Source organism: Protopterus annectens, chromosome 7.part0 (assembly GCF_019279795.1).
Source record: "Protopterus annectens isolate FY-2018-M chromosome 7.part0, PAN1.0, whole genome shotgun sequence".
In the NCBI taxonomy this organism is placed as follows: Eukaryota; Metazoa; Chordata; order Ceratodontiformes; family Protopteridae; genus Protopterus; species Protopterus annectens.
In genome coordinates, this window is record NC_056739.1 from 1,635,417,816 (window position 1) to 1,635,437,101 (window position 19,286).

Genomic DNA, 19,286 nt, shown 5'->3' on the forward strand with positions numbered 1-19,286 from the left:
CAAAAAAAAAAAAAAATGCATCTACAAACACTGCACACTACTCTGTGCTTTGCCAGTCATTTTTCCACTCCTTCACGAAAAGATGGTGTCCCCAAAATGTAACTTAATGAAGTTATAAGGGAAGTGAATAGTTTCTTGGTTAGTGAATAGTTTCACATGACTGCTCTTTTTTTCCTGTCTTTTCCTGTAAGGGTTATTGCTTTAATAACATTGGTTAAGTGACATTGCTTTATTAATTTTCATTGATTTTAAAAGTAAATGGTTTGAAATTGCTATTGGATTCCTGTACCCCTCATTGCTGACATAACATTGCTTAAATAACATTGCTTAACTAACTTTAATTGTTTTCATAAACTTTCTCTGTGGAAAATAACAGAGATGGAATTTGTTATCACTGAATATTAAACAGTTTTCAGTAATATACACATGACATGCAAATTAGCATGCCTGCCAGTCATCAGGCTTTTCCATGACCATTTTCCCTGACAATCACTAGTGACATGCCCATATCTGTGCAGAACTAAGCACGAGGTACTGTTCTAATAGAAAACAGTTTCTTGCCCTGAATTGTGGAGACTGCCTTAGAATGGCAAGTGTTGTCAGATATGACCAATTTTTAGTGTACCTGATGCTGACACAGAAAACCATGAACAGTATCCAAAAGGTGAATGCAAGCAAGTCCACTTCATGTAAACACCACGTTCGGAGCATCTGAGAACAAGCAAACCTATATACAGCTGCTAAACTGAAGCTGCGTTAGGACTGTGCAGATTTGTGTAGTAATTGCTTTTTTTATTTGTTTGTTTTGCTTTTGCTTTCCCATATTGTATGGGAGAGGAAAAGGAATGTTGCTCCCATGCAAGGAATCAGAAATCACACCCACCCTCACCTCCCCCACATGCTCGTTAGACGTTAATGAACATGCGCGGGATAGCAAACTACCTCAACACCATAACAAGGAAAGATGGCCCTCCCAAGTATAATTACCAACTCAGAAACAACTACAACAACTGGTCTGAACCAGCACAAGTCTACTGAAAGGTACGAAACTGAAATTCAAAAGTCTGCTATTACCTCCACCCTCAAAACAACTTCATCATTTTGCAAGAATACCACAGGCCTACAAAAATGGACCCAATCCATACAGCAGAATGCGAGCATCACGGAGTGCACGGCCCAACAGCCAAGATCTCCCCCAGAAAATGCAAAGGCATGATGTGAAACTGTCCCCAATTCAATAGACCCAAGCAAAAACACACAGCCAAAACCTGAACCACCAGCAAAAATCCGAGCAGTCAATAAGTATGCCACGTGTTCACCATGAAACGTCATATCTCCCTACCAGAAGCATTCCTCAATAAAAGTGTACTCTAAATGAAGCGTGTATAAAAACCATAGCATAAATTCATTAACTATGACATACAACCATGTATCCAGCACATCGTCATCACCAGCAGCAACAATGACAACCAACCACACCTTGTCACAGTAATCAAGTTAATAAAAGTGTCTCACTCCTTCCCAGTCCCCTTGAGCCAACAACCAACCCACAACTAATCAGAATTACACTCTGAAGCTACACAGAGAAAAATAAAAAGATACTAGGCCATAGGGATGACTCCTCTACCAACTTACAGAATTCATTCCATGACCTACCTCCACACAATACTACCCAGTCATCTTGGGCGTAATACCTGCATGAAGCAAGTTTATATCAAAATGCAATCCCTTACCCAGCTACACTTGCCTAAACCCCTTATGCCCCCTCCCCACTCTTACCTCATTTCCTCCCAATCATCCCTCCTTCCCATTTAACCCCTTCATTCCCCCACCCTCTTACCTACCACTAATATATTTATCTAACCCCCTTGTGAAGATGTCCTTGGACAAATTGGTTTGTTACCAAACCTCATTTACTGAAGTTTGCACAGAATCCACATGGAAAACAGATGATTGTCTTTTGAAGCAGGAGCCAATATTTACCAAATACTCTAACCTACAAGGTATTGAATGAAAGCAAGCCTTCAGTGTAAAATAAAAAGTCAATACATGCTACAGGTACAAAAACTACATATACTGCAACAACAGCAGAGAAATCCTTCTATAAAACTACCATCAAAGCATGGAATACTGCAGCAGACAAAATACAAAAAGTCAGCAAGCTAACTGTGTTTTGAAAGCACATATAAATGCAATTGTTACAGGAAACCAAGTTACAACTAGAGATTTGGTGCCTAAGCTGGTCTACTAGAAAGCATAGTATATTCAGCAACATACAACTATAATGATACTCTGAGACAGCTCTGCAATCACTGGAAATATGTAAATAAATAGTACAATGCAGTTATTTGTATAAATAAAATTCATGCAAAAGCACATATTCAGTACTAACTGAATTGTATTAGAGTAAGTATCCTTTTAAGGACCGCAGTGATTTCTATAAATGACATTCATGTAATTACAGCAATTATTGATCTAAAAATGCTAGTTCTAGTGCATATTGATGGTAAATGTTAGTCTGAAATGTAACAGATGTTGTTTTAAAAAGTTTCTCCTGTCTCTTGGCTCAGGTTGTAGACCAGTTGGCTTACCTGCTTTAGAATGTTAAATAAATAAATATTTTTTGTAAGGAGTCTGACTGCCAAAACCTCCACTGTGCACATAACAAACTGCTTTATAGACTTGTAAATATCTATGTGACTGCCATACAGGTCTAGTATGGAAGGTAAGGAAGGTCTCCTTTTAAAACCCACCTACCATGCAGATCACCATGGGCTAGCTGTAACATTTATTTCCAATCATCCTGCCTGCGCAGTTTATGCAACATCAGAATATAATAAAGTTTCATGGAAAAATTATAGATCTGATGTAAATCTTTGTTTATTCATTACAGATAGGACCTCTGTTCTGTCCTCGGAGCCGATACAGCCATTTCCCAGCTCGTGCCAGCCAAAAACTCTCAGCTAAGAACCTACCCACAATGCCCCTCTCCTAGTTACCCCAGATCTCATTTGCCCCGTTCCTAGACAAATGTGGTAGCCATCTCTCTCAAAGCTAAGTAGACAATTGTTAATTTTATGACAGTTTTTCTTCAAAATTACTAAATGTTTAGTCTTTAGCCTTTTCTCACTGTCACCTATAACCTAGGCCTATTTCCTACCCTTTTCCTTGGTAATTTAATTTTTTTACCTTTTTTGGTACTGTCCCTCTCTCCTGTCTTTGACAGGCCTTCCCATTTTACTAATGGTATTCTTTAAAATAACATCACTGGTATTTTCTCCCTTAATTTTTCTATAGGATAGCATTGTTACCTTACCATGTCAGACAAAGCTAAGTGGGGATTTAAACAGTGTGACAAGTGTGGATGTAAGATGCCTAACTCAGATACACATGTCCATTGTGTCTACTGTTTGGGTGTGTATCATATTAAAGCTGACTGTGACGTTTGTGCTAGTTTTAGTAAATGGACACTAGTAGAATGAAAGAATAAACTTATTTTAAAAGGTTTACTCAAGACATCTTTCTCGGAAGCTCTATCTGGTCGGAAGTCTCACCCCCTCCTAAGACCAAAAAACATAAGGAAAAATGGAGTCACTCGGTTCCTGCATCTCTGTCATTTACAAAACTCAGCTTTCTCTGTGCTTTACCGGCACCCTCAGCGCAGACCTCTTCGGCACCAGGCTCTGTGTCCTCTCCCTCAGTGCTGACCATGATATTCACTCCTATTTTGGTTCCAACTACGGCGCCACTGACTCCGGTGCCATCCTTGTTTCCCACATCAGCTCCAATGACTGTACATGCCTCGGCACCATCCCCGACCATGGTGCCGACAGTTTTGTTGGCTCCATGGGCTCTGATGACTGTACATGCCTCGGCACCATCCCCGGCCATGGTGCCGACAGTTTCTTTGGCTCCACCAGCTCCAGAACTCGAATACCTGCCAATGACAAGATATTCTCCAACTAACGAATCTTTTTGGGGCAGAGGTTTAGCCCCTTTCTAGAAAGACCTGATTCCCCTTCAGCAGCTACCTTTAGATCCACTAGGAGTTTTTCTGAACTAGACCTAGTGTTGGTTGTGGACATGCTTCTGGCACTAGGGGATTGCCCATTCCAGCTAGACCTTCTGTCCCTCCTGGCTCAGAATCTTTTACCACATCTTCCCCTGTTTATCCTCCTCCAGCATCCACCCTGATCTTGGTACCGATGTCCACTTTGGTAGATACTGTCTCGGCTCTGAAAGCAGTGTTTCCCCTGTTGGCACCAGCCACCGTTGCTGCATCGGCTCCGATGGAGCCAATGCTTTCTTGGAGTGGTGCTTGGATAATCCGTACCTTGGTACTTAGTCCAGGGCCCTTTTTTCTCACTGGCACCATCTATGTCCATGGTTCTGATGGCTTACAGTTCTCTCAAAACCCCTCAACTGGAGGTGGGCTCTTCAGGGTGGGGTGTGACCCCAGTTCTAAGGTTGCCCCTCACAGTTCTGGGCTCCCATCCCTCCTCGAGTGGGCCTGCTGTACAGGTGATGGAAAGGGTCCTTCATTCCAAAGGCTCACAGTCAGCACCAATGACATCAGTATCAGAAACCTCCCCTAGCATGTACCTTTCCCAACCCGCTATGTTGTGTCCCTAGGCACGGGAGTCACAAGAACCCCCTTTGAAGGGAACCCCTTCTCTAGAATCCTCCTCAGATGATCCCATTGGAGAGTCACCCCGGAAGAAACGGTGCAAGAGGAAGCACCTTGATTCCCTGGAGGAATCTATCACAGAAGACACTGATTGTGATTAGGGGGAAGGGTCCCCACATTCTCTCTGAGACAACGTTTCATTCTGAGACATTCTCGAAATCCTCAAACAGCGGGGGGAATGGAAGTCCTCTAACCCTTCTTCTGAGGAATTGGTGTTCCTGCAGGCCTTCTGTGCCCAGCCATCTACTTCCTTGGTGACCCCACCAGCAGATGACCTTGTTGAACTAATTGTGCAGCATGCCTGGAAGGCCCCAGACAATGTAGAACCTGTCCCCCAGAGGCCAGACAAAATTTTATGTACACCTGAAGACCAGCCCCACTGGTCCAAGCAGTTGTCAGTTGATTCTATGGTCATGGCAGCAACCACCAAGAGGGAACTGGCAGATGATAGTTCCACTTTCCATCTTCCAAACAGGGAGTCCTGGACCATGGACAGACTAGGGAAGTGGAGCTATGCTTCAGCGATCATTGCCATTTGGTCACTGAACTATCTGGCACACTTTACTTGCCTCCAAAGAGACCTAATTTCTGAAATGTCTTCCTCTTTGGTGGGGGTACTGCCTGATGAGGTGTGTGACACTGTCACCTCACAGCTAGCTACCCTTGAATCCATCTTGAACTCCTTGATGCATTTAATATCTCACACCACTGAGGGGGCAGCTCGAGCTACCTCATCTGGTGTTGTCATGAGATGTAATGCTTTGAAGCAGTTGTGTGACTTTGCAGACCCCTTTAAAATCTTCCTTCATCAATGCACCTGTCGATAAATCTGCACTTTTTGGACCCAAGGTACGAGACACACTTGCACATAGTGAGAAAGATGGAAAGACCTTGTCTGCTGTGGGCATACGCTTTTCCAACCCCCAGAAGTCCTACTCCAGGAACCAGAAGGGAGGAAAGATGTGGTTCAAGAAATCCCAAGGATCCTTTCGTGACACTCATGGTGAACAATTCCCTTGGGCCAGAGGGGGCAACTCATATGAAAGATGTACCTTTCAGGGTAGGGGGGTCTGTGTGACCAGGGTGCCAGAGATTCTTTCTCTGGCAGACCCTACCAGCACTCCTGAGCAGCGGCCCGATTGCTTTCCTCTGGAAGCAGTCGGGGGTCATTTTTCTCTGCATTTACCATCCTGGCATCTTATTACTACTGATGTCTGGGTGCAGAGAATAATATCCAGAAGCTACCAAATACCATTTGATTTAACTCCCAGACCAGTCAAACGAATCCCCAATGTATCACCCAATCAGAGGGAATTAGCAGCCTTAGAAATAGAAAAGCTGCTAAGAAAAAGAGTCATCCAACCAGTCCCACCAGACCAGACAGGATCTGGGTTTTACTTGGGGTTCTTTTTAGTGCCAAAAAAGACAGGGGACTGGAGACCAATCCTGGATCTCAGCCTACTGAACAAATTTATCAAACCTCAAAAATTCCAGATGGTCACAGCACAGTCCGTTCTTCCCTTCCTAGGGAGGGGCAATTGGATGTGCTCTATAGACCTCCAGAATGCGTACTACCACATAAAGTTGGATCACCACTCCTGGAGGTTTCTCCACTTCCAGCTGGGAGCCAATCACTACCAGATCAGGGCACTGCCATTCAGTCTCTTGACAGCCCTCCAAGTGCTCACAAAATGTATGGCAGTTGTGGTAGCTCATCTTCGACTACAAGGATTCCAGGTGTTTCCCTATCTAGATGACTGGCTCCCTGCCCCTTTGACCAGGAATCTCCTAGTCCACAGACTCCCTTACACTCAAGGTCTCACTCTCCGCTTGGTGATTACAATCAACAAAGACAAGTCTCAGATGTCCCCAATGAAGACACTGGAATTTATTGGAGCGCTCTTCGACACAACATCCTGTCAAGCTTCTTTCCTCTCTCACAGGCTTTTGAAAATAAGAAACCAAATCCAAAACCTTTTTCCTCACACATATGTACCAGCTCGTCTTGTACTGCAACTCTGGGCTCCATGGGAGCTGCCATTACATTAGTACCACTGGCGAGACTGCACATGAGAATCCTGCAGTGGCTCCTTTCTGCACAATGGTTGTTGTTAACCCACCCACTCAACCACATGATATGCCTTACAAATCATTGCAAGGAAGAAATGTTATGGTGGATGAAGTCACAAACGAATCTTTGGTGTCGACCATTCTGTCTTCCCCAACCCACAGCCACGGTGACCATGGATGCTTCACTGTTAGGGTGGGGGGGGGGCATTTCCAGGGAAAGACTGTCCAAGGCACCTGGACCCCCATCGAGGACAACTTGCACATAAATGTCCTGCAACTGAGGGCAGTTCTCTTAGAGTTGCAAGCGTTCCGTGCATCCCTACCTTCAGGGACAATTGCAATTCAGTCAGACAACATGTCAGTCGTCTGGTATATCAACAAGCAAGGCAGAACCAGATCTTACCTCCTGTGTTAGGAAGCCATGATGATTTGGCACTGGGCGATAACTTCCAGTCGCTTTCTTATAGCAATGCACATTCCTGGGAGTTCCAACCTTATTGCGGACAATCTGAGCAGGAACATCCTGATACCTCATGAGTGGTCCCTCAACCCTGTAATAGCAGATCGGATCTTCCAACACTGGGGAAAGCCTTGCTGCAACCTGTTTGCTTCCCCTCTAAACTACAAATGCAGAAGCTATTTTGCCTTGATCCGCCTCAGGGGGAACCACTGAGGGATGCTCTAATGCACAATTGGCCCTCAGGTCTTCTGTATGCCTTTCCCCCATTTCCCCTCATTCCAAAAAATCTCCAGAAAGCTCAGAGGTTGAAAAGTAAAGTGATCCTCATTGCTCCCTACTGGCCACATCAAGTCTGATTCATGTTTCTATGGCCTCATCTGATTCACAGCCTGTGGATCCTGGATCATTCCCAGGACCTGTTATCTCATCCTCAGGGACTGATTCATCTGAACCTGCACAGTCTCAAGCTCACAGCTTGGTTTCTCCACTTCCAGTGATTGCCAGGCTGCCTGACATCCCATCTCCTGTTCGTGAAATTCTTCTGGCCTCACTCAAACCTTCCACTAGAAAGGTTTATTTTAGTAAATTGACTAGGTTCTCTATTTGAGCGAAAGATCAGAACTTAGACCCTTTCTCTATGCCTGTTCAAAAGATCCTACAATACCTGACTACTCTTTTACATGCAGGAGTTTCAGCTTCAGTGATCATTGTACATTTAGCAGCTATCACCAATTTTCATAATAGTCTTGATAATTCTTCAATTATGTCAAACCGCCTATGCAAGACCTTTTTGAAGGGAGTATTACATGTTAAAACTCCAGTCAAACCTCCCTTCGAACCCTGGGACTTGACTCTGGTGCTTCAGTCTCTCACAGGTTCTCCCTTCAAGCCCTTTGATTCATGTGATTTGAAATTTTGTCATGGAAAACCATACTTCTAGTAGCACTCACCTCAGCGAGAAGAGTATCTGAGCTGCAGGCCCTGAGTGTGAAGAGTCCTTAGTTGATCTTCCACATGGATAGGGTGTCCCTTCGTACTGACCCTTCTTTCTTGCCCAGTGTCATTTCTGGCTTTTCAATTAACCAATCTATTGACCTGTCGGTTTTCTTCCCAAGACATTCTAACAGAGGGGAGTACCTTTCTGCACACCCTTGATGTGCACTGGCAGCTTCATTGTTATTTGGACAGGACTAAATCTTTCAGGAAAACATTCCAATTGTTTGTGACCTTTGCAGGACTCAGATTGGGTAAACCTGTTTCCAAAGTGACTTTATCCTCTTGGCTTAGAAACGTCATTACCTTTATTTACCAACAGAATAAGCTATCCTTAACTTCCAGAATAAAGGCTCATTCTACCAGATCTATGGCTACTTCTGTAGCATTTCATTCCAGAGCCTCTATGGATGATATATGCACAGCAGTCACTTGGGAAAGACCTCATACCTTTATATCTCATTACAAATTAGATTTGGCCTCCAGAGGACAAGCATCTTTTGGTTCTATGGTGCTCAGGAATATCCTTCCTTAGGGCCACCCAGGACTCAAGTGGCTGGTGACTCGGTCCTATCTGTAATGGATAAACAAAGATTTACAACATCAGATAAAGAAGTTATGTCTTACCATAACATTCCATCTGTGTTGTAGATCTTTGTTCATTCATTACTTCCCGCCCTCCTTCCCCCTGCCTGGACTCCTGGTGGACTTCAGGAACTCCTGGTTAGGGTATTTGCTCAGACAGAGCCTCCTACTATTTTTTCTATTACTACATCTTTTATCTAGGGTGGGCAAACTCAATCTGGAGTAACTAAGACAGGGGCATTGTGGTAGGTTCTTAGCTGAGAGTTTTCGGTTTGCGCGAGCTGGGAAACAGCCGTATAGGTTCCAAGGATGGAACTGAGGTCCTAGCTGTAATGAATGAACAAAGGTCTATAACACAGATGGAACGTTATGGTAAGACATAACTTCTTTTTTTGTTGTGGTTGTGAAACTTCAAAACATGCACAATGCGTAATTACCATTTTTATGGAATTTACAAGGCTAAATCTCATACTATCTCAAAGACATTTTTATATGCTAATGATTTTTTTTTATTTTGTTGCAGTCACATATATCTATCTGCAACCAAACAAAATTTACTTTACATTCCCTTACTTTCCTTTATGCTTTGTAAACCAGCTCCCAGGTGAGGTGAGTAATGATCAGAGCTTAAGGAATGCATAATCCATGTCTGTGGGAAATGACAATGCTTTCACAATACAGTAAAGTGCTGGCCACTGAAGGCAGCATTCCCAGGGTCTTGCAACATGGAATATCCTAGTTACATTCATACTTCAAATGAAAGAATATTTGTTATACAGCACTGATGTATTGCATGACGTACCCTATTCATTTATGAGAATGTGCTATATGAAATTCTGACTCATATGAACTCTCCAAAATACTTGAGAGATGCATTCACTCTCAAGTTCTAGACTACCTTATTATTAACAACCTCCTATCTAACAGTCAACATTGCTTCCGGTCATACCACAGCACAACCACTGCCTTACTTGCTTTTACTAACACTATCCTACATCATAAAAACAATACACATTTATCCTCTGCAACTTTCCTAAACCTATCTAAAGCATTTGACATGGTCTCACACAAACAAATCATCTCTGTTCTCAATAACCTATCCTTTCTCAGTCTGTCACAGACTGGTTTCGCAGCTACCTGACTGGCCGCCAGCAATCCGTTGTTTGGCATAATGATATATCCCCCCAACTCCCTGTCTCAGTTGGGGTTCCCCAAAGATCCATCCTTGGACCATTACTCTTCTCCATTTTCATGAACAATCTAGCCTCTGCCACCAAATAGGCCTCTCTCATACAGTATGCAGATGATTCCACCATCATCTGCTCAGCCCAATCCCTACCTGAACTTCAAAAGATCACACAGGAAGCCTTTTCCTCAATTAAAACTTGGCTATGTGATGCACAGTTAATATTTAATCCAAACAAAAATAAACTCCTCATCTTCCAATCCATTAAACATAATCTAAACCTCCCGATTTTAATATTATAGCCAATGATAATACCATTATTCCCCTCGACAGACCACTCCAAACTATTAAGAGTTGAGATTGACAATAACCTCAAGTTTGACATTCACATTTTCTTAACCATAAAAAAGTACACAAAAAACTAGGAGCTTTATACAGAAATCAGCAATTCCTCACCAAAACAGCCAGGATATCAGTTGCAAATTCCCACCTGATCTCCTCCCTACTTTATGCCTCTCCAATATTTACCAACCTAAGGCAAAGCGAATTAAGTAAACTCAAGACTTGCTACAACAAAATTGCCAAGTTTGCCACTGGTGCAGCCTACCTTAATCACCACTGCACCTCACTTACAGAACTTGGCTGGCTAGAACTCCCTCACCTCCTTTAATGGTATCAACTGTCACTTGCCCACAAGCTAGTAAATCATCCTCTAAAAGTCCCATCCCTCCAAAATCTACTCCACCCCTATCACACCACCAGACCACTATGCTCTAGCAACAAAAATCAATTACAGGTAACCAGAGCCAAGAATTCTGCTGGAGAAGCACTCTTCTCCAACTCAATAACAAAGTTATGGAATATCGTCCCTCATACTATAACCTCTGTACCATCTTGTACTCACTTCAAAGCTGTACTTAAGTCTCATCTGAAAGAGCACTGGGCATGCCCTTGTAACAACCCTCACTAATATCTGTACTCCAACCACCCTAATCCTATCTTCCACCCTACTAACTATCTTTGGTTACAGCTAACTCCGTTGCTTTTAAACCTATATCTCAGCTGTAATCTTATGTGCTGTTATTCATGTGTAATATCTGCTAGCTTAGCTATTAGGATACTTGCCATCTTAAATGGCATAGATGTTATGTGTATAGTATAAACTCAATTGTCCTTCACCTAAATATGTTATTCATCTTGAACTATGTCTGTATTACTGTTATTGTTAAACAGTCTACCTATACTTCTTGTAATCTTGTAATTAAAAGTTCTTTATTGTGGGGCTTTCCTCCTCCGGCCTCCACTGAAAAAGGACCTCTCTCCAGTTGGATTTTCCCGGTCAACAAATATAAATAAACAAATAAATAAACTACTTCACTTCTTTCATAATACATTTGAACTAAGTGTGCTTCATGCCTCCAGAAATTAATGTATTACAAACAAGTGGTTAATAGTGCATATACTGTGATTTTTCCTTCTGTGAGAATACAACTATTTCAGATGCTAAGGGCAGTTACAAAGAGTCAGAAGTAGGGTACAGGTGTATTTCTTAATGACATGGTACAATAACCATACTAATTTTCTTCTTATTTGGACTAATTATTATGGCATAAGTGAAGAGTCTATCAAAGAAGTCTGATGTAAACTTATTTTATTAAAGATCTGTATGTCATTTTGCATCCAAGTGCCTGTACACTGAAACTCTTATTTATTTTTTTTTCTAGTGGAAGTGTGCATAAATCCCATGATGCTTGCATAGAGGGAAGTTTGCTAGTATCTTTACAGAGATGATTTCATTACAGTAATTAAGTTGTGCTGAGATAAATAAACAGGTTGTTTTGTCAAAACTGCCACAAAATTTAACCTATTTAATGCTTTACTGTGTCTTATTCAAAAAGTACCTATCGGGATTTTATCTTATGCAAAAAGTACTTATCAGGATTTTATCTTATGCATTCCAAGTAATTTTATACCTGCCAGCCTCACTGTTTCAGGCAAACTGCTCAGAAATATGTAGTAATTACATATAAGTTAATGTGCACTTATTTTTCGTATCCATAAATGTAGCTATAATGACTCAACTCCAGCAAAATTGGAGGTGCATGTTGTCAATGTCTAGAAGCAGTGAATGCCACTTTTTTATTATGCCAAGTAAGAACAGAATACATGCAGATAGGCTTCAAGTCTCTGACTTATAAAGCATGCATGCAAGGTTTTACTGAAATTGAATTGTTGAACTACTAGAAATTAAGAAATCTGGAAGGCTTAAATATAAATCTCCTTGCAAGATCATACACATACAAGGCACTGCCAGCAGTTGCAAAGATTTTATCTAAAGGATGATATGTACTTGTAGGGAATAAAAAGTAATTAACTATCTTGGGGATAACAACAACCCAGTTTATAGGAATTAATTCTTAAAAAGGCATATGAAGCCCTTACTGAAGTAGAATCACTAATATTTTGCAAACAAAGTCAAAGTGAACCCTGTTGTTTTATGTGAGAAGCAGACTTGAATGCATTTTGTGTTTCTGCATGAATACTTGTAGTCACTGTTTTCCAATGAGAATTAAAATATATACTTTGAAAAATCAGAAGTACTCTAATCCAGAGGTGGTTGGTGTTCAGCTGCTGGGTTACATCCTTTCTATATTTTGTCAAAATTATTTATTTTTAATAAGTTTTCTTTTAGGGTCTACTTCAGAACGACAAAAACGCAAACTCTCGAGCACTCGCAAGAGCAAAAAGGCAGAAAATCGATGCTGGTATTTTGGGATCACAGTACAGTGAATATCGGAATATTTGCCCTTTCTTCACTGTAGTGTGATCTTGGAGTAGGAATATATATTTAATGGGGGTATGAGGGGGGCACAGCCCCCCACAATACCAATTTTGAGTTTCTGAATATTCACTTGTGAGTGTCCGAGAGTTTGCGTTTTCATTGTTCTGACAGAGACCCTTCTTTTATTTAAATGATTGTTATTAGCTTGCACTTTTAAATATCTTAGAATACAAGTTACACTGACTAGTGAACCTCTGGCAAATTATTCTACTTTGAGACCAAAAGAAAGAAATTTGGGAAAGTGTCTGTTCAGCTAGTTTTTCTTATTTTATGCATGTATGTATGTATGTATGTATGTAAATCTTACTTATTTATTTATTATTTGATTGATGTACAGCAAAGTGGTATCCACAGCAATAATTAGCGGAGTATATGCTATTCAGGTTGCCCTATTTCTTTTTCTTGTTACATACATTTGCACAAACTATATAGTTTAAACACTGATGTATGTATTAGACTATTATGGAACATTAATTCATTGGGTGAATTCCTTCTGAAGGCTAGAATGCTTGCTTCACACAAAGAGAAGCAGGAAGTGATTTCAGCTGATTGGGATCAATTAAAACAATGATAATTTAACTTCAGTTTGCTGCCTACCCTGTATCTACCCTTGTCCCCAAAGACTAAGGTTGAAAAAGTCAGGGCCTCATGCTGTGTGTGTATTGTTCATAGGATCATAGGTACTCAATGAACATGAAACATGGGTAAGCCATTCCTCTGAAAGTGCAGTTCATAGCTTCATCGTTTCATAGATACTTAATAGACTAGTGATCTCTGAGGAACATAAGAAGCCTAGCCCTGTATTCCCATGTAATTATTAGTTGTTATATTTTGTAGTATGAATCTCCAAAGATGGTTCACACAAATAAATTTTGGGTAATTACACATTTTCCCTATTCATGAAAGCTATTGGTGTTAAACCAGGGGTGAATTTGCGGTTACCCATCCATTTGTCCAAGATACATTTCAATAGGAAAAGAGTCCTACTCTGTTTCACATGGCAGAGACATCAGGTCCATAAAACTGACCTCCTCTATGATACACACCCATCCTACCATCATGTCCTATTAATCTTGCAAAAGAGATCTGAGGTCCCTTGAGTGGGTGTTTCTAACACCACTGGACTTCTGAATGTGTAATGGGTCTGACAGAAATTGGTCTGTTGAGGAAATGTATGCAAAACAGGGGTCTCGTTTCAGTAGCCAGTGCAATACTGAAAGAGAGACAAGGCTTTGGGGCAGTCTTCTCAAACTATTTTCTTGTCATGAACATGAGTACATACAAGTAAACCAAAAGTGCTACAGTCACCTATTTCTGTGGTTAAATGTATAAACAGAAGAGACTGGAGAGGGAGGAAGTAAATGACGGAAAAAGAAGTACTGGTCGTGATGAATACAATTACCTCATTAACGTTTATATTGCTTATAACTACCGGTTTCTATGTATAAGAAGCTATGCATTGAAATGCTAATGAAAATTAGAACATCTGTCACAAAACACATTTTTGGAATGTAGTCATGTGCCTAATTTAGGTGTTTCCTTCCCAAGCACTAAAAAAAGCTCTGCATAGTTAGTTGCATGGTGTAACAAGTTATGGCAGGTATGGCAGAAGCATTTACTGCTACTAGACTTTGGAATAAAAATGCATGCCCTCTCATTACTTTTGTTTTACAAAATTTTCTTTTCATAGTCTTTATTACATTCTTATTTTAAATTAAAATATTGTAAATGTATTTACAACTCAGTGTATTGCAGTTGTGTTCCAGGCTGTCAGAGTACACATTAAGTGCAATCATCTTAGAACTAACAATTCCTCTTATCAGCCATCTCTTGACTTTCGGAAGCTGTGCATATGAATATTTTATTGTGTAAACAGAACTGAAAGACAGTAGATTTTACTCTTCATAGACAGCAGACATGTAATCTGTAAATATTGCATTTTTTTTAATCCCCTATAACACATGAATCTTAAACAGTGCAGGTTGATACTTGCCATCAGTATGATTGTTAAATTGTAGGATTGTCTGCAAGAAAAAAAATGGAAGCGTATGCTTCTGTGGTGTTTTGAGAAAGACATTGCACTGAACAGTGGTGTGTGTGTGTGTGTGTGTGTGTGTGTGTGTGTGTGTGTGTGTGTGTGTGTGTGTGTGTGTGTGTATGTGTGTGTGCAGTGATATGCTCATCAGATGGAGGCTTCTTAAAATGAGACATGTTTGTGTACTGCTTTGGGGGTAGACTTTGTGATGTTATCGTATTATTTGGCGGTATTTGCAAATGTCCAATAGAAATATCTAAAATAGCAATAGTATTTGGGGGTTACAGTGATGTCACAGTAAATGCAAATTAGAATTTGTGGTTCCATCTTCTAGGTTAGTTACTCTGTAAAATAAAGAGAATGGCTGCATTGCAAAAGTTTGACCCTGTAGATGACAGCTGTTTATCAGCATTTTTGTACCCTCATGTATTAAAGTTTAATGTGAAAAAGCTTAAGTTTCAAGCCAGTGGCTCTGCAATCCTTAAAGGAATGTTGCTAAATATAATTTTGAGTTACAGGGAATGTTGCTAAATATAATTTTGAGTTACATGGGATGTTTAGAGACTTGTGAAATCTGATGTGGATATTATTGTATGCTTCTATGAAGCAAAACACACCATGGATATTGGGACATTAAAGCACAAATTAGAAGCGATGGTAAAATGTCATACTAGATTAACTAACAATTCAATATTATATAATTAAAAATGGATTACTTCAGAAACATTCAGCTGTACAGGAACAGTTGTGCTGTACTAAATTACAAGCTTTCATCCTTAAAAAGAAGAAAATTAATCCTAAATGTTTTTCTCATACTAAAAAATGAGAGAAATCGGTCATACAGGCATGATGTTATAAATGAATAGTGATACATGTTTAGGTCATATGGCACTAAAATGCATTACCAGGAGCAAAGTGAGAGAAGCAAAATTTTGCAACAAGCAATACACACAGAAAGAAGGTGTCTAAATGCATTTTCCATTACTAATTAGACAAAAAAACAAACATGCCATGTGATGGTAGTATGCTCCATGCACAATGGTCACCATTAATTTATGTTATTAATATTTCCTACAGTTAACACCTTTGTTAGATTAAATGCATTGAGCTTAAATAACTATGAAGTGAGCAATGAAAGTTGTACTACCTTTTTGGAGGGGTGCTTTTGCCCCCCTCCTTCATGCTGGCAGTTGTCCCCAAGGCAAAATGCCCATCTACAGGTCTACCAGTCTGTCCAATTCACCCCCAGACAATATCCATAATTTTTACCTAGGTCATTGTGGAAATTGAGGACATCGGGGGGTGAAGTTTGAATGTCTTTTGACTGAATAATACTCAATAGCTAAGTATGAAATCATATAATTAGGTCATCTAATAAATGTATGGTGTTTTAATATCTATACAAGACAATATGAAAAGTGACTTCATATTTCTTGTCTGCACCACAACAGTATTTCTCCTGATCCATCTGTAAATGAATAGAGGCAGAAATGTTATTTTGTTAGAGAAGAATATATTTTTTTAGTAAAAATGAAGATAAAACTATGATGTTTCTGGTAGGCAGTACAGCTGAAGTCTATTTCTCTCTGAAGCCTGACTACAGATATCACTTCCTTTATTGTCTCAGAATGAATAACTACACTTTTCCTGTAAGTTATATATTACCAACGGCCATCTTGAAGCAGAGCACTTGTCTTACTATTTTACCTGTTAATCCATTTCCTGCAGAGCTGATTTCAATTAACTCTATATGGTTAACTGTTTTGGCAACATGATTAATACCTACTCAATCTGTTATCTTGTCAAGCAAAATTGATGCCTGCTATTGTTATGCAAATATGGAGTGACATATCTAATGGTCTGTGCCAAAAGGTCATTTACATAATAAATGGTAACAGCATTCTTATGTCAAACTCTAGTTCAGACTTCTACAAGATTTTAGTCTCTTGATTGATAAATTGGTGTCTGACAGTTTTTCTGAGATTTTTTTTTTTACCAAAATATTTGGAGATTGATTTTTAAATATAGTATCAGATTTCCGGAAACAGTGCTAATTATATGTGTGAACAGTGTTAATTCTATGCTGTGGTATTGAAGTATTAACTTTCTCTCTGCTGTTTAGATGCACAAGGATTTAAAAAAATATGAAACATATTTTGTCATTTTTATATTAACCCCAATGTCAGCACTTTGTTCTGCGTTGAATCAACTTTTCTTTGCTGGTGAACTCATTCACTGTACAGCAAGCATCCTTCACAATGGGTCTTCGAAAATAGAATTTCATATATTTTTTTAATAATTAAACAATATTAATTCAAATGTAGTTCTACTTGAAGCACATACTAAAACAAAATATAATGCATATATATATATATATATATATATATATATATATATATATATATATATATATATATATATATATATCTTTGTGACACTTTATAAAAAGCACTATTAAATAAAGAGAAAGCGTATGCCTTATGCAGATATTGTTGCATTATTCCCACAATGACTTGCTTAACATGCTGACAGTATAACACTGGAATGCAACATGTTCTTGCTTTCTGTAAATATAATACAGCATAATTTGTTATTCAGTATCATCTCAATGATCCTTGAGTAAAACTGATAATGCCATCAGCTAGCATTGACAACAATCTCATATTGACACAGAGATAATTCCTGATGTCAGACAGAAAAGATGAATTAACAATGAAACCTGGACTTTAGAACAAAAGAGAGATCCTTGAATATATGTAACGCTGATAGTAATTCTGTCGCAGATGACTGCTGAGGCTTTAGAGTTATGAACTCAAAATATTTATCACTAAGTAGCAAAGTCAGATGTGAACCCACAAGGCTGTTAATAGCTGCCAGATGATATGCAAAATTTAAATGCAAGTCCTGGAAGACAATTTAAATGATAGTTCTCACAAAATAGTTCTGCTGATTAAATAATAGAATATACTTAAGTCCTGTACTGAAAGATTGCATTTTGTTTTTGAGATCTTACCTGCTGGTTACTAAATGTGATAATGAAGTATTGAATCCTATCATTCAGCTCTGCTTTACTACTGTTGAGCTGAGTGCTGAATTAGTACAAGTTTTCATAAGGAATCACGGGACTCATAATAAATGCAAGGCAGTTGTCACCCATCAGTACCCCTAGACCATATCTCCTTTTTCAAAGAACACTAGACCATCCAATCATTGAGTTCCTGTCTGAGGGAATGTATCACACTGCTTGATTGGCCAAGGGAGACTATTCCAGAGGTGAGGAATGTACTACATAATGAACCTGTCTCTCCATCATGGTTTATTTAAGTAAAATGAAAATTTAGATCTCCTGTTATGGTATTTGTGGGATTCTTTGATTTGTGTAGATACAAGAGTTCCAGAACCACTGAGTTCATAATGGCATGGAAGGCAAGGAAGGTTTTTCTTAAAAGTGATGTCAGACAGCCATCATGGTTGCCAAATGTAGGTATGTTTTACATAAATCCAACAAAAAGTGCCAAAAAGACCAAAATACAACTAATAAACTGAAAACTGGATCTCTGAAGGTGTACAATGAAGCTCGCAGACAGGCGGGTTAATGTACTTTAATATAAATCAAATCCATCAACAAGAAACCATGAACACTCAAAACAATTACGTTTTCATTTAAAAACTTCATCAGATGTGGGCTGATATCTCTGAAGTGCTCATTTATAGTAGCTTCAATTAAAAAGAACCAATCACAGACCATCTCCATTAACATAATTAATTAACATAAAGGGTTAAAAAAAGGTTGAAAATGAAATACCTACTTAACACATTTAAATAAATACAATTTTTTAAAAAAAATTTAAAAACCATCATTAAATAAATTGGTATGCAATAAAATTTAAATAAATAAATACTTATAATATTTAAAAAAAAAATTAAATGCTTGTTACATTTTTAAGTTCCTTCAATAGATTCTTTCAAATCGAAAGAAGAATTTATGAACACATTTATGAAGTACAAAACATAAAAGAAACCAATGCCCTGTATAAACACAAGCAGGATTGTAGTAATGCACACTTTCTATTTTTTGTGATAGAAAAGGTAAAAAGTGATGAAAGGGGTGGTTTATGAGAAGAAAGAATTGAATATAGGGAGCTTTGGTGGCAAGTAACCTTGCAGGCTAACAAATGGCCAGGGCTGAACGAATGCATTTCCATTGCCGCCCTTCTCAAAACTCAGAGCTGCAAAACTATAGGGACTACATAAATAACGGCAAAATTCTCTTTTATTATTCCCCCTTGTCTACACAAGCCCCGGGATTCATGAACCTTGCGCCAGGCGCCAGCATAGCGTCGGCGTTATAACGCCAAATATGGCTGCTTAGCGATTCAGGTATGAATGAATTCCACGTGCACTACCGTCGCGGACCGTCCGCCCGGC